Genomic DNA, 15,896 nt, shown 5'->3' with positions numbered 1-15,896 from the left:
CAAGATTTCCTTCTCTATAAATATGCTAAATTTGGATCTCCCGATCATGACCACAAAGTTCCTTCATACAAGCGGCCTGTAAATAAAATGGATACGATTGCTTAAAAGTCATTAAAGGGCCTTATAAGTATGCAAGGATTTTGGCGTAATTAGGCTAATTATACATAAGATGCCCATACGACTTGGCCACATATATATATATATATATATATATATATATATATATATATATACCGATTACCTTATAATTACATGTCATTATATAAATTTATGAGTTCAAAACTTTACTATCATATCTAAAAGGTATTTTGAATAATCTCGTCCATTAAATATATTAACATAGAACGAATGTGACTTTTGTTACATATATCATAACTAAATCCATCCTTAATCACATATATTAACATAACCAAATGACATAGATCAAGTATGGATGTGTAACATAAAAATTACATGCAATATGATTCAAACATGCCTATTTTAACTGGTCCTTCTTAACCTTAGTGAGGTCAAACTTTACCAAATAAACTTTATTTCTACAGAAAATAAACTTAATATTCATAGACTGAGATAACCGAAAATGTGTCTGTAACATAAAAATATTTAAAAGTATAAACTCCCACTAAAGTAAAATATCCTTAAATGACATTACACCCATATCAATAGTTTGCTCATGAAAAAACTTTGGGTGGTAGTCCTTTAGTAAGCAAATCTGCAATCATGGAGTTTGTCTCAATATACTTTATAGACATCTAACCACCCTGAACTTTTATTTTAACAATTATGAACTTAAAGTCTATGTGCTTTGACTTTGATGTGCTTATATTATTATTGGAATAAAAGACTACTAATTATTTGTCACAATTTGCACTCTAGTGGCAAAATATTCCATCAATATTGGAGTTTGTATACTTGATGTTCTCTAACTTATCAAACATCCAATATGTGAGCATATAATATCTTGTTCTCTAAAGATACCTCATAACCCTTTTGTTTGTTATCCAATGATCTATATCAGGGTTGCTTAAATGTTTGCCTAACATCCCAACAATGTACGCAATATCTGGACGCATACATTAGACTCCCAACAGCTAGTGCATAGGAAATCTTTTGCATTTTCTAAATTTCACAGGAGCAAACCACATGGTCGTGTGACCTACACTGGTGTATAGTAGGCCTTTTTGATTTCGTGGAATTGCCACACAAACAGCATAAAATCACGATTTTTAAGTTTTTTTTAGGCATTTTAAGACGTATATATGAAAAAATTAAGAAGATACAAGAGAGCCGTCATAAAATATTCAAGAAAACAACTCGAAAATACCATTGAAGCCAACTTGGAAGCAAATTTCCGTCAAGATTGAAGATTCTCAGTTGATTTTTTAGGAGATTATCATGAACTTGTTTATTTCTTTAGGTTATACTATATCTTGGATGTTTTAATTTTCAAGCTTGAACTAATTTTCTAAATATTTAGGAGATGAACCCTATGATAGATTCTATCATTTGTTTTTTATTTTATGCAATAAATACTTAATTTATTGTTCTCAATTATGCGTGCTTAATTCTTGGTTTGTTATTTCTAGATTATTAATTTGTGTTTGATGTGCTTAAATCGGTGGTTGAATAGACCATATCTAAGAGTAGATATTACTTAATTGAATAGAATTGCATATACTTTAGACAACGAAAATATAGACAACAATCCTGCAACAACTTTTATTGCTACAATAAAATTTTAGTAACAATTTTTAGCATCGGTAATACCTTTTTTTTTTTTAGTGCAACCAACTTATGGGGTAACAATAAACTCAAAAATCAACATATTCCCATGGCCACCGAACATCGATGATCTGAAGCTTTGTATCCTAGCTATCCAAATCGACCCTATATGACGATGAAATCCCTAGATTTGAACAAAACTCAGTGGACCTCTGATGTCGTCTCTAAATTCACTAAAATTTATGATAATGTTGGAAATCCCTGCAATATTACACCATTGTTTTCAAATTCAACATTTCATTTCATATTTAACATTTATCCGCAAATCACACGACCTAATAAATCACTTCATTTTGAGCTAATTAAAAGTTCACCACAATAAAGATACCCTTCGCTTCATTCACAAAGCCTCGCACAATCAAAATACTTAAAACATTTTAGAAAAATTATAAAAATTTAAAACCATTAAAAATCCAAAAAGAAATCATAAAATGAAAAAATAAAATCTTAAGACTTAGAAAAATATTTTAAAAACCTAAAAATTCATAATCTATTTTTGAAAATGATATAATTTTAAACTATAAATATATGAAACTTTAAAAATTTTAACTTTAATTTTGGAAATTTATGCTTATAAAATTTTAATAATTTCTTTAGAGTTTTATGCTTTTTTTTTACAATTTTATGAATTTTTATATATTTTAGTGGAATTTTGAATTTTTCACAAATGACAGCATTTGATTAGATGAGAATTTTTTATAAAAATATAAATAAATAACGAAGTATATAGAATGAAAGTACATAAATCAAACTGATAAATATATTAAAGTGATAATTTAATTATAGTACACGAGTCAAAACTATGCTTAAACAAACAAAACAATAATTTTTATTTCCTAGCTTAGTATCAATTATATTAAGAGCGGAAAAAATTCCTTTTCTTAATTGAACTCTCAAAGTCTAACATTTATTTAATAAAACTAAAATAAATTTAATCCTACTTAAATTCTTAGTAAAATATTTTTACAAAGAAAATTTAAATAAATATAATTATGGAAAATAAAATAATACTAAAATTTAGTTGTGCACCCAAACAACCAACTGATGGGGCGACAATAAACTTAAAATCATCATATCCCCAATCTATCGAACCATTGGAACATCAATTGCCAGAAGTTCTGTATCCTAACTATCCAAATCGACCCTGAAATTAACCACCAAGAACCCACCAAAGAGAGACAGACACAGCACCAAGAACATCTGGAGAGCTGAAAACGATAATTCCAAAATACCAACTTTTCAGCAGGAAAAGAAATAGTAAATAGTACGTATTGGGTATGCGAGGGGAATCCATTGCATCTCATTCTCGTGTTTTTCCCTTTGCTTCATTATTGTAGGCAAAACCACTATGCGGAGAAGGAAGAAGTACTGCTCTACTTCTCTACATATTCTAAAACTCATCCCATTCTTCTAAAAAACAAATTTATTTACAATAAAACCTACAGAAGTTATTTGAACTTGGTTATTCATCCTTTTATCTCCAAATTGTGGATTATGCATCAATGTTGTAACATCCTAAATTGTCTAATTGGCAATTAAGCCAAGTTTAAGGATACTTGTGATTTTGTTTATATTACGTATAATGATTTATTTGATCTTAATTTCAATTTCGTAAAAAAAAAGTCATATATATTATTTTTCGTTTTTTAGTCATTGAACTTGCATTATTAATCACTATACTTTGAATTTTTCCACTAAACTTTATTTTCATTGATATTCATAGTTATATTTTAATTTTTGTGTAAATTTATCAATCAACTATTATGTGATTGAATTTTACTATAAATTTTCAATTTTATTAAAATTTTTCACCAAATTAATTTTTAATTATTTTTACCACTCAATATTAATTTGATGATTTTAAAACATAATATATATATATATATATATATAATAAGAAAAATTCTTTCAAATATTTTATTTTAATAGTTAACAATAATTTAAAATTCTTTCAAATATTTTATTTTAATAGTTAACAATAATTTAACTTATAAATATTAAAATTAACAAATTAAATTAGAATTTATATTTTAATGACTCCATATCTCATAAAAGAGAAAAATAAATTTATTTTATAAAATAACTATTATTAATTAACTTATTATTGTTAAATATTAAAGTGAAATATAAAACTATTTTTTATACAATTTAGCCTTCAAGTTATTTTAAATTTAAATTGAATAGAAAAGTCAATAAAAACCTAACTTTAGTGGAAAAATTCAATTAAATTTAAGTAAAAGCGATAAAATTTAATCTCAAATATCAATTAAAGTGAAGTATAGTGACAAATTTACACATTAACCCTAAATCCTTTTATTACTCATTTATTAAATCATTAACGAAATGTTAATGTGACTTGAAAGATCTACCTAAATTCATTTCACAAATTGCAGCCCAAAAACATTAGGATGGTATCCAAAATGGCCTAAAAGTTTGATGCATAAATAGTCGAAAAACCTAAAAAAACTATGTTTTACTTTGACTAGAACCGAAGTCATTCACGATAGAGCTTCCTTCCCTAGAAAGTTTCATTGAAGTTAAAAAGGACAAGGTGGAAATTCTTGAGACTTTTGATAAAGTCGAACAAAAATAGAAGATGAAGTTATGAGGGAAGAGGTTAGGATGAAATAACAATGCAAGATGATACGTATTTTGTTAAGCCTATACACATTGATTTTATCTTTGTTCCAAATAGCTTTGAGCCTCACGAAAAATCGATAATACTAGAATTTCTTTCATAAATTTTTAGTTTTAGTACTTGATTTATTTTCAACTATTTTTTCACTTTCTATAGGTTATGTCAAACAACCACCATTCATTCAACTCAATCACGTTCTTTTACTGTATGAGAATTATAATTAGGTGTAAGAACCAAAAGGGGATCAAAACTCTCAAGTTGCCCTCAACTTTTAAGTTGTTCCTAATGTTCAATTTTACTAAGTCAAGATGTTATTCGAGTCATTCTATGGTGAAATAACATTTAAAAACATCTAGCCAAATATGTTAAACAAAGGCACTTACAGAGAGGAAACTCCATTGTTAAATAATATTTATTTATTTATTCATTGCATTGCATTGTATATAGAATGCATACCTAGGTTGCATGTGAATTTGCATTTTCATGTGCATTAGTGTTTGTTTTGTTTGAAGAAAAGCAATTGGTCAAGTGTAATAAATACTCATAATTCATATATTTTAGACCTTTATTGCTTTACTTTATATCTTCTCAGGTAGGGGTGAGTATTCGATCTAGTCGAATCGAATCGAGTCAAAAAATTTTAAGTTATCGAGTTGACGAATCCTATTTTAGCAACCAAACTCAATATGAATTTTTTCCTAATATGATTGAATCGAGTAAAAAATTTTCAAGTCAAGTCGAGTCAAGTTAATGAATCATATTATTTATACTTAATGTTGTGTTTACATGAGCCGATTATTTAACTAGTAAACGAAGTATAAATTTATTTAACTACATAAACAATATAATGGTTGTCGAAACCTTTTTTTCAAAGAGAGTATTTTGAAAACGGGAGTCGCCACCAACCTTTTTAAGTGTGATTGGATCACCTTATAAAACATTTTGGTCTACAAAATTGTGAGAAAATGGGTTCGGGAGTTGGTTACGTATGAGAAAGGATTAGCACCCTCGCAGCGCCCAAAATTGGTACCAAATTGAATAGTTTTGTCTTAATGTCAAAAGTTTGATGGAATTTAGAAAAAAGATATCTTTTCAAAACCATAATAATTTGAGTTGAAAATCAAGATTCCTGCGCTTCAAAAGAGTACGAATATCACATCTAGCATGATTGGACACGATATTCCTATACTTTCGTAACTGAAATCATCTTGTGATTTACAAAATTTATTTAGAAGGATGTTTTTTAGACATTTAGACAAACGGGAAATCGCAACCCAACATGTTCGGGCACTACTTCCCAAATTCCTAAATACCAAAAACATTGCCTTATTTTTTAAAATTCTTTTGCATTAAATGAAATATAAACTTTTATAACAATGATGCGTTTGACATATTACAAGATATCAATACTAAACAATATAAACTACATGCTTTAACATTTCATGCAACTATAATATAGAAAATGATGAATAACAACATAAATTATATAATATACATTAACCTTTCATGCAGATATAAATAATATAAATATACATGCATTAATATTTCATGCAAAATATAACATAGAAAATAATGAATATAACAACATAAATTACATATATAATAATATTTCATGCAAATATAACTTCAATCAACATAAATAATCAATTTTCATGCGAATATATAAAAACAATAAATAACATAAAAATAACAAATAATTTATGAGATAAAAATTAACCTACTAAAACAATATTACTAAATAAATAAAAAATACAAAAATAAATAAACAAATTATGAACATATATAAAATATAAGTCAAAAAATAAAAATAAAATAATATAATTTAAAATAATATTTAAAATAATATAAAAATGATAAAGGAGAATTTTTTAAAACGATTAATATATATATAAAACATACTATATGATATAATAACTTAATATATTTATAAAAATAATAATATGTTAAATAGGAACAAAATTTTTATAGTAAATTTAAGAACATTAGATATTAAATATTAAATATTTAATAATGATATATGTATTATTTAATAATAATTTACAAATTTTTAATTATATGTACTAATAAATAATAGAACAATATATAATAAAATGAAGATAATATAGGAATAATATATATAATAAAATATAATATATAATAAAATATATAATAAAATACAAATAACCTGATAAATAATAAAATAATATATAATAATTTTTACGTGTATAAATAATGTTTATAAAAATAATTAATATATATGAAATATTTAAAATAAATAAATTGTATGTAAAATGTATATATATAAAAGGATTAAAATTGAATTTAAATAAGAATCTAGGGTTAATTTTAAATAAATAAAATGAATTTTAAACCCAATTGAAACACGCGTTAAAAGTTGAAGGACCCACTGGGCAATTTGACCCTAATCCCAAAACGGCGGCGTTGCGAAATAGGCTTTATGATAGTAAATAGGACTAAATTGAAATGAAAATAGAAGGTCAGGGCCAAATTAAAACAAAATAAAGTTTGAATTGAACGAAATTATAAATTTTGAAAATGCGAAAGGATCAATTGGGCAATTAGCCCTTTAAGCAAAAAACACGCGGATCCTTCCCGGGTCTCGGGTCAACGTGCGGATCCTCGGCCTTGAAACGACACCGTTTTGAAGCCTATTATTTTAAGCCTAAACGACGCCGTTTCTATGAGGCTATATAAGCCAAATTTTTGCCTTAAAAATCATTTTGAGCCCGTTTTTAAAAAAAAACAAAGAAAAACCCTCTTAAAGAAGACTGAGAGCAGGCCTTCGGAGCTCCGTCGAGCCTCCGTCCCAGGGCGCCCACTCCCCCACGCGTCTCTGCCAACTCCACCATGTACGGCGGTCAGGATTCAAAAAGTTTTGCTTTTCTTAGCGAATTGAAAAGGTAATCCTCTTTTATTATTTTTATGGTGCTTTGTGTGTACGATATGCAGGTATTCGAGAAGTAAATAAAGGAAATAAAACAAGAGGAATCACCACTGTTCTTTGGCAAGGCTTCCAAAAATTTATAATATGTTTTTGTGTTTTTATATCTGATAAAAAAAATCGTATCGTTTACAAATTAGTGAAGAGGCTTTTATAGCCTTCTGTGAATCATTACATTTTGGAAAGAAATCCTTGATTTCTTTTCCATGTTTGCTTCTCTTTTTTGCTGTGGTTCTTTCCTTTTTGCAGGTATACCAGCGAGGATATCACGGTGGTGAGTGCATTGGCGTTGATTCGTGCGCCGATTACGGCGCGATATGGAGCTGGAGTCACGGCGCCGATGAAAGGTCACTAGAATGGCGCGAGCCGAAGGGGCATGACGATTGGAGTGCTTGCGGCGCGAAGCTTCTGGAAACCCTAGGGTTTCCTAACCTGCTAACTGATTTGGGCCTTTTAGGCCCCGTATATTTTTGGGTTGAGGGTGTAATGGGCTACTGGGTAGTTTAGGTATTTGGGCTACGGTATAGGCTTGGGTGTAATTGGGTTTAAGTGTTTGTGGGCCTTGTAAAATGGACTTGTTTAAAAAAACTTTATTTTTCTTTTATTTAGTTTATTCTTTTTTTTTAAAACTTTTAATAGCCCGGGCAAATTGGGCCTATTACAATAGTTTTGACTTTTAACTTAATGAGTAAACATTTATCAAAACAATGTAGTTTTGCCTTTTAACTTAATGGTTTTGACTTTTAACTTTAGAAAAGGTAAACATTTATTAAAATGGCGAAGTTTTACCTTTTCTTATTTAGATTTTCAGATAACTCGAATTGTGTAATTTATATTCGAGTTAAACCGAAAACTTAATTTTTTATTCGAGTTGATCCAAATAGCTTGATTAACTCAATAACTCGAACTATTTAAATCAAAATTTAAAAATTTTATCGAATTTTTCGAATCGAATCGAATTTTAAATTACAATCATCTTTATTTTAATTTCTACCAAAGAAAAGGAAAAAAAAACCCTTGTTTTGACATAATTAGACACAGAATTAAAGGAGACAAAAGACAGAAGAGGATGATTTCTCCTTTTATGGTCAACAATAGGAAGATTCCAAAAGGTGTATTATTATATAGTTTAATTTTAAATCAATGTTTATGATATGTAATTTTGATGTGTGTGTAGGGCTCACTAATAAATACCAAACAAACATAAAACAATGACTTCTCCTTTTATGGTCAACCAAGGGAAGACTTCACAAATATTATATCATCCATTCTGTATATAACTATCAACTATAAATTATTTAATAAATTTGATTCACCAATATATTATTTTACTTTTCTTGGTATTAAATATTATTCAATATAAATTTTATGCGTACAATATTAATTTATACATGTTCAAATAGTGGTTTTTCTTTTGCAGTATAAATATCAATATTCCTTAGTTTCATTTCTATAAAAAGGAAAAACTAAACTTTGTTTTTAAAGGAAATAAGGAGCACTAAACACACACACACCACGGATAACTTCTCCTTTTATGGTATATAAAGATTGAAAAGGTGTAATATTGAGAAGTGAGTATTAGATCAAATTGAGTAGTAAATGAGTATTATTTTATTATTTTATTATTTTAATTTGATTTAAATTTTTAAATTTAATTGATTCAAGCTAAATAAGTTTGTTCGAGATAATTTTTTAAAAAGTAAATTTTCTATATTGAAATATTATTGATAATATGACTAAATTCGAGTTACTGAACATAAATAATATACATATTAGAGGTGAATTTAAAGGGTTGGTAGGGCCTCAGCCCTTTAAAATAAAAAATACTATCTAGGCCCTTTAAAAATTTTAAAATTTTAAATTAGTAAAGGTAAAATTGTACTTTGGCCCTTAAAATTATAAAAATATAATTTAATCATTTAAAAAATATAAAGATATAGACTATTAAAATTAAAAATTCATTTTGGGCCCTTAAAAATATTCTAGCTTAGCCTTGATATATATATGAAAACTCTTGGAATACAAGATAATTAGTATGATGAACTTGAATTAATAAGTTACTTGTTTAAGACCTCAAATTTATTTTATTAATTTTTAAAAAATATATAATTTAATGTTTTTATGAATTTTAAGTTTTTAATTCTTTGAATTTATATGTATTTATAAAATTTTGGGAAAATATTTTATAAATATTTTGAGTTTTAGAAGATCATTTTGAATTTTTTAATTTTGAGAGGGATCAATTTGTACATTTTAAAACTATCGGTGATCCAAGAGATATTTACATTTAAGTTGTAAAATTCAACTCGACTTAAACTTTAAAAACATAATCACTCATTCAAGTTAATTTTTTAAAAATCAAATAATTAACTTAAAATTTTAAAAAGAAATTCTATTTCTTGAAATTGCTCAGTGCTAGTAATATTATATGGTTTTCTTTTAAATTATGTTTGTCATATCTAATTTTGATGTGAGTGTTGGGCTCACAAATAAACATATATAAAGCCAAGCTTTTTTTATCAAAATAACTCAAATAATTTAATTAAGTATCAAAATGACTCACTTTTTTAATTAAACACCAAAATAACTTAAATTTATAGTAAAAGTTAAATAGCGCTACCAACTTGCCATGTCAGCAGGGAGTATAAAAAAAATTATTTTTTTGGTGAAACCATGTAGGATGGCGCCACCTGTATAAATACCATGAAAATATTACAAGTTCTGGAAAAATAGGGGACTTCAAAGCAATTTTTCATTTTCTGGTGAAGCCAATTTAAATGGCGCCACCAGACCTGACACGCTCTGATTTTTTTTGCTTTTTTTAACTTTTGTCTTTTCTTTAAATTTTTCTTTTTAAGTTTTATATTTTTCTTATTTTATTTTGCTTATTTATTTATTTATTTATTGTTATTAATTTTAAAAATTTGAAATGTTTTATAATATATTTTTTAAAATTTTTAAATTTTAAATATATACTTTTGAAATTATTTCTTATAAATTTTAAAATATATATTTGAAATTAATTTTCTAAATTTTAAATTTTAAATATATTTTAAAAAATATTTTTAAACAAAATAAAATAATTTCAAATATATATTTTAAATTTTAAATATATATTTTGAAATTATTTCTTATAAATTTTAAAAATATATTTTGAAATTATTTTTAAAATTTTAAATATCATTTTAAATATTAAATATATTTTAATAATATTTAAACATTTAAAATTTTTAAATAATTTTTTATAAAAATTCTTTTAAAAGGTTTAAATATCTTTAAAATAATTAAAAATCATAATTTAAAAATTTTGAAAAATGAGGAACTTTATAAACAATTTTCCAATTTCTGGTGGAGCTAATTTAAATGGTGCCACCAGAAATCTATCTTGACACTCTGCTTTTTAATATTTGTTTTTAATTTGTTTTTTACTATTTTTTTAATTTTTCATTTCTCTGACATTTGTTTTTATTTTTATTTTTGTCTTTATCTTTATTTATTTATTTTTATTTTATTTTATTTTAGTTTTATTAATTTTAAAAACTTGAAATGTATATTTGAAATGTTTTATAATATATATTTTTTAAAATTTAAATATATATTTTTGAAATTATTTTTCTAAATTTTAAATATTATTTTTAAATTATTTTTAAAAATTTAAAATTATTTTTAAATATTAAATATATATTTAATAATATAAAACATTTAAATATTTTAAAGATATGACCTTTCAAATTTATTATTAGTTTTATAATATTTTAAATGTATATTTTAATTTTTTTATAATTTTTTAATTATGATTTTTAAATTATTTTAAATTATTGATTTTTAAATTATTTAAAATATATTATTTTAAAGATATGAACTTTCAAATTTATTATTTATTTTATAATATTTTAAATATATATTTTAAATATTTTAAAATTTTAAATATAATTTTTATAAATTATTAATTTTAAAATTAATTTTAAATATATTCAAACGTTTTTTAAATTAAATTTAAAATTGTAAGAATTAATATTTTAATTGGTGGGGCCATTTAGAATGCCTCCATCACTTTATAGTGTACTTTTTATTTTTTAATATAATAATTTAATATTTATTATTTTATTTTGGTGGAGCCATTCTTTATGGCTCCACCTCTTGGTTCTCTATCATATATAGAATGGTGAAATTATTGTGTTCATTAGGAGAGTTAAAAAAATCTATTCAAGATGAATAATGAGGTGTTTTTGGTATATGTTATTTTTTATGGTGAAATTATAGAAGGTGATGTTGGTTGTATATTTCAAGGTCGGCAAAGAGTAGGTTTGCGATTCAAAAAAAATGTGGAGCTAGTAGAAATGAAAAGAAAGATCAGTGTGAAAATAGCTATCCGTTGTGGGAGGGCGATGTCTAAATTATTTTACAAGTTTCTAGTCTCTACAGATCCGTTCAAATTTTGTAATATGCAGCTGTTAGATGGTGATAACTCAGGCACTATGGTGGAAATATGGTGGCCGACTAGGAGTGAGAACCCCCAACCAGTTGAATTATTTGCCGAGTTAACAAACTTAGAGCCTGTTGAGAATGTTAGTCCAATAAGTCAACATCACGAATTTGACTTTGATCTTAACGTTGGATGGACAGACCAATTAGAATGTGAAGGGACATCACAGATGCCCAAAAATAATTCTAATTATGGTGGGAATTCGTATAACAACCCTACCCCCAGTCCCCGTTTACAAATACATCTAGAGGTGATAATAAGCACAGAGGCAAATGTCAGAGAAATGACCAATAATGGTGAAGATTCTGATCAAGATGTTAAAGATTTTAGTGCCCTCGATGTTGATGAGGTTCCGGACGATATCGATGATGAAGGCCCGGAAGAGGTTGAAGATGTTCACGGTCATTCATTCAATAACCCAAGTCGTGGTATTATTTTACGAAATGAACCTGGGGGCGACATGTTAAACGTAGATCCATATGCAACGCATGTATCCGAGTTTCCTGAGTACGCCGATATAGTACCTGCTCATAGATTGGCGATAAATTCACAGTTCAAGGAGTTATTCGTTGGGCAACAGTTCGAGAACAAGGCGGACTGTATGTTTGCCATCAAACAATACAGTATGAAGTTGTCGATTGATTACAAGGTTGTCAAATCTACACCGACATTATATGTTGGGGAATGTTGGAGAGCCGGCGATGGGTGTGGTTGGCGAGTTTGAGCTGCATTTATATAGAGGACTCAACAGTGGCAAATACGAAAATTAAAAAGGCGTCATACATGTACTGTCGCACGTATGTCTCAAGACCACCGGAAATTGGATGCTAAATGTAGCACCCCAAACCCGGCTCAGAAGTTATGGCCGGATCCGGCATGCCACATCAAAAACGTAAAAAAAAATTTCCTTTCTAAGTCCGTAAAATCGTACTTGATGTTCAAAGATTAATTCATTAAGGGTTAAAGTGAATGGAAGCTATGCACCGGTAGGAAACCTAAAAGAGGTGGTGAGTCCATCGGATCGCTAATACCAAGCTCCTTCGGATCCAATCCTAGACATGCATACCGCCATTGCCACACCTTAATGTCATGGATATTTCTAGGAAAACCGATTTGATTAAGTCATTTTTAGGAAAAGTGATTAATTTTGGAAAAATACTTTCATTGCGGAAGCTTTGCTTGTTGTCGTGTTATTTTGAAATCAACTGTTGTTTTTGAAAACGCGCCCTAAAGCTATCCAGTTTCAACAGTTAAATATAAGTATTACCTATCTTAGTAATACATATTAAAACCATCAAAAATAATTAAGCGGCCTTATTACATTTAAAAGCCCAAAAACTTCAAATGTAAATAAAAGGATGTCCAGTTCACCAGAAGAAAATCAAACTTTCAGAACGGGTGGCCACTCCGAATTCCCTCACAACTCCAAGCCCACTATGGTTGGGGATTTCCTGCGTGGATGAAAATAAAAGGGTGAGTTTGGGGAAACTCAGTGTGTAAGGAAAACCCCTTCAAAGCCCAAGTCAGCTCAAGCCTATTGGGCCTAAGCCTATTCAGGTAATAGTGGTACTGGGCTAGAGCCCTTTTCAGATTACAATAAACTGGGCCTTAGCCCCTTATTCAGATAACAGTATGGCCCATAGGCCCATTTCAAAATACATGCAACATCAATAACATATGCAAGCCCATTTGGGTAACAGTGGTACTGGGCCAGAGCCCTTTTCAGATTACAATAAACTGGGCCTTAGCCCCTTATTCAGATAACAGTATGGCCCATAGGCCCATTTCAAAATACATGCAACATCAGTAAACATATGCAAGCCCATTTGGGGAGACTACTCAACCCACCAACCACTACACTTCACCCGTACCAGCCATACACTCCATGTGGGGAATAGCTCAACCCACCCAAATTTAACACTCCACGATTGCGCTTGCTTTGCGCTCGATTATCAAAGAATTGAGGCAAAGCCTCCAGTACGTGGACAAGCCACTTTCAGTACTTCCTCCGTCAATATCTCAGTCCCATGCATCAGATAATAACATGGCATGCAGTAAATAACAACAGTCAAACATGCATTTAGGTCAATTTAACCCTAGGGGTATTTCGGTAATTCATCTACTAAGGGTAAAACTGTAAATTTTCCACTTTTAAAGGTATTTCAGTAATTTATCTATTTTAGGGTTTTTCATGGATATTCCTACTTTTCACGTACTAACAGAATCACGTACCGAGGGTTCTTACCGAATTGGGTCCGTTAGCCCATCATTCCAATTTTGGCCCATTAAGCCCAAAAATATTGAGGGCACAGAAATCATGCACTTTGCAGTCCAAATTTTGCAGCTTACCAAAAACATTAATCGATTTACCTCACGAGCATTCAGACACTCGCAAATCTACAAAATACCGTTTTCGGCATTTCGGCTTTTCGCTTTTGTCGATCTAGACTAAGAAAGAGGGTGTTAGTTACACACTGCTTTTGACGATATGTCGACGAGATCCACACACGAACCGCCTACAATTGGATTACTAACACGTTAATCTAACTATTCAAATACGAACTACGTATTAATCCCTTACAATATTCCGCCAACCACACCTACAGATCATAGTAAGCTTATAAGAAATCAATAAGCAACTCATTAACAAATTTTTGTCAATGTTTACCACATAATCATAATTTCACTGCAAGCTGTCTTCCTGAGCAACAGTCACTAAATTATTTATAGCTGGAGGTACGAAACTCCAAATCAAGTGCCGTTAATTTTCCTTGAAAATAGACTCATATATCTTTTATCCATTAAATTTTCAGAATTTTTGGTTTAGCCGATCAATACCAGATTTTTCTCAAAGTTTCCCATGTTTCACTGTTTGACTAATCTGACCACCCTTCATTACGAATCAAATTTCTCATTGTACAGAATTCAAAATATGTTCTCGTTTATTCCATTTGAAACTAGACTCATTAAGCTTTAATTACACAATTTATTCAGCTTCTAATTCATCTCCCACAATTTATGGTGATTTTCCAAAGTCACGTTACTGCTGCTGTCCCAAGCAGATTTATTACCAAATCACTCTTTCACACCTAACTTGCATGCTTGTTATTTAAACATGTATATCACCAATCAATCATCACATATCTATGATTTTACTTAAGTATAATCTCCATTTCATCATTTTAAAGCACAACATGTTAGCTGATTTTTCCTTTAACATCTAAGGCACATGCATGCTCATTTGTTTGGCTCAACTTCACATATCTTCCATTTTTCATCAAAAGAACATGAAACAACAACCATTTCCTTCATTTTAATTCATGAACAAATGCTCACAACACAACTAAAAATCAAAATATACTTCAAGAGTTAAGATAGAATCAAGAAGAACTCATGAACATCAAGATAGAAGCAAACTACCATGAACTTACCTTCAATTTTCTTCCCCAAGTGACCGAACACTCAAGAGCTTTCTCCTCTCCTTTCTCTTCTCTAACTTTCAGCTATGATGAACAAAGATGGACAAAACTTTGTTCTTTTCACCCCTTTTTCTTTTAATAAAACTTCATATTTCATCCATTTAATTCTTTAATACAAAAGACATGAATTTCTTATCATGAAACATTTACCTAAACCATTATCATGAAACATTTACCTAACCCATTATCATGGAATATTTACCTAATCCATTATCATGGAACATTTACCTAACCTATTATCAATTTGTATTAATTTGTACCATAAATTATGGATATCAAGTGTACATTTTGTCTACAACAACATGATGGTTGGCCACTTCATGTAAAATGGGAGGTTTGTCATGCAAATCCTCCTATTTTGCACTCCTATTTATTTGGCCACTACAAATTAGCCTATAGCATTTTCAAACATTTTCACATAGGTCCTATTTAATAATTTCACTCCCTTTTTTCTTATGGAACAAAAATTAACTAAAATTAGCGGGTTCTATCTTAAGTTTGGGCTTTCTAGAGGCCCACTAACATAATTAAACCTATGCCAACATTCACAGAATTCCCGAAAATTGGGGC

The 15,896-nt window shown here is 28.4% G+C and overlaps 1 long non-coding RNA gene across 1 annotated transcript in view; it reads right to left on the bottom strand.

Moving 5' to 3' along the window:
• Nucleotides 1–13,006: 13,006 nt before the first annotated feature.
• LOC128282258 (uncharacterized) overlaps nucleotides 13,007–15,896 on the bottom strand; it is a 38,912-nt gene continuing 36,022 nt past the window's right edge. The window contains exon 3 of the long non-coding RNA XR_008272478.1: nucleotides 13,007–13,298. This is a non-coding gene — a long non-coding RNA (uncharacterized LOC128282258). The remainder of the gene's footprint in view (nucleotides 13,299–15,896) is intronic.

This window comes from Gossypium arboreum, chromosome 10 (genome assembly GCF_025698485.1).
Source record: "Gossypium arboreum isolate Shixiya-1 chromosome 10, ASM2569848v2, whole genome shotgun sequence".
Lineage (NCBI taxonomy): Eukaryota > Viridiplantae > Streptophyta > Magnoliopsida > Malvales > Malvaceae > Gossypium > Gossypium arboreum.
This window is presented reverse-complemented; position numbering and strand designations above follow the sequence as displayed.